Below are 1,669 nucleotides of genomic sequence, written 5' to 3'. Positions count from 1 at the left end.
CAGGAGGACTGGATCCTTCCAAACCGCCATAGCCCGTGGTGCCTTGTTTGCCTGGTGACTCCCATCCAGAATGACAACGTGGTCGGTTATGTCCCTGTCCTCCGAGCTGCTACCTAGCAGGGAGTGGTAGGTGAAATCAGTAACAAAATACAGAGCCAGCCTTTTGGTCATCAGTCCTTGAGCAAATCATCTTGCTCAGAGTAAACATGAGACGCTTTTATAGCACACACTTCTATCACCGCATATGTATTTAAATTATTTGGTCCCTCAGGCCAAAGGTTCCATGAAGGGCTCGGAGTGTTCTGCTGTTTGTATGATAACACCTTGTAGCTGAGGGATAATGTGCTTCTCTAGTGATGCATAATCCATCTTGGGGGGTACCCACTGCGTGTAGAGAATTACACAGATCAAGAACTTTTTACGACCCTCTCCGCAACGTCTTGCAGCGAGTGAGTTTAGCAGCTCCTGCAAAAGGCAGCACTTTCTGCTGGAGGAGGGCTGTTCCCTTTAATCTGACATTCTGTGCTTGGAGAACCACAAAACAAAGCGAAAAATACTGACAAACCAGTTTGGTGCTGTGCTCCATCTTCGCTGTATTTAAGGAAAGGCTGTTTTATTTAAAAACCTCTGTTAGGTTGAAAGCTTGACTAGCATTTCAGGCTAAAGAGTGTGTGGGTAGCTGTAGGATAACAGCTCTGGTTTGACATATGTGTTGTCTTTTGATAGAAGAGAATTTGTGGAGTGGGGAGCCGGGGTAGGTCAGGTTACAGCTTTCAGTAAATCTGAATCATGCCTGAAATAGTTCTTTTAGTGTCTTAAAGTATTTGCTGCCTTTTTATCGTTGCCAGCCTGATCCAAGTTCCATTTAAGCTGATGGGAACTTTTCTCCCGTCTTCTTTAAGAACCGGCTCCAGCCGGCGGATCGGATTGCATACCACCTTGCTTTCTGATTCTTGGAAGGGTTCAGCGAAGCGTTATGAATTAGATGCTTAGATAACATTGATGACTGCAGTTCTGGATTGTGCCAGGGAAACCAAAAATAAAATAGAGGTCAGAAGTGTGACTGGTAAACGGCACAGTGTGGGCCCGGTCCTGCTGGCGCGGAAGGGAGAACAACGCGCCTGCTGGTTGTTTTTTTTTGTAAGAGTTGATTGTGTGCTGGTCCTGCTCCGCTGTGGCATGGAGAAGGAAGCTCTTCAGAGAAATGGCACTCTGACCGCTTAAATGTCTCCGGAGCTTTGTCATGACCTCCAGCAGCAGCGCCAGCAGACTCGGGGTGTTGAGGCGAAAACGAGTTTTCATCTGATGCACTTGGCTGGACCCATCGACATCACACCTTTATGGACGTAAGCATGGCTGCTGCTGGGCAGCCTGGGCGGGCAGGTGCGCTCGGGCACACCGGGGCTGCTCTTCTTACAATGATTTCATGTCCAGGAGGGGATGCTTAAAGCTTGACAGATGCGGCAAACTTGAAATCTCAACGGAGTAGTTATCAGTAAAGCCAAGAGTTGTGGATTTGTTGGTGGTGAAAATGGATGGAGGCCAAATTGGCATCTCACCTCCTGCAGCTTGTGTCGGAGAGCTCTGAAACCAACCCTGGGACAGCGCAGTGCTGGATCCTGGTCCGGTCCCTCTAGAGTAGGTCTGTGATGGTGTGGACAGGAAGGGA

Source organism: Buceros rhinoceros, unplaced genomic scaffold (assembly GCF_000710305.1).
Source record: "Buceros rhinoceros silvestris isolate BGI_N320 unplaced genomic scaffold, ASM71030v1 scaffold26306, whole genome shotgun sequence".
Classification (NCBI taxonomy): Eukaryota; Metazoa; Chordata; class Aves; order Bucerotiformes; family Bucerotidae; genus Buceros; species Buceros rhinoceros.
Note: the sequence above shows the minus strand (reverse complement) of the source record.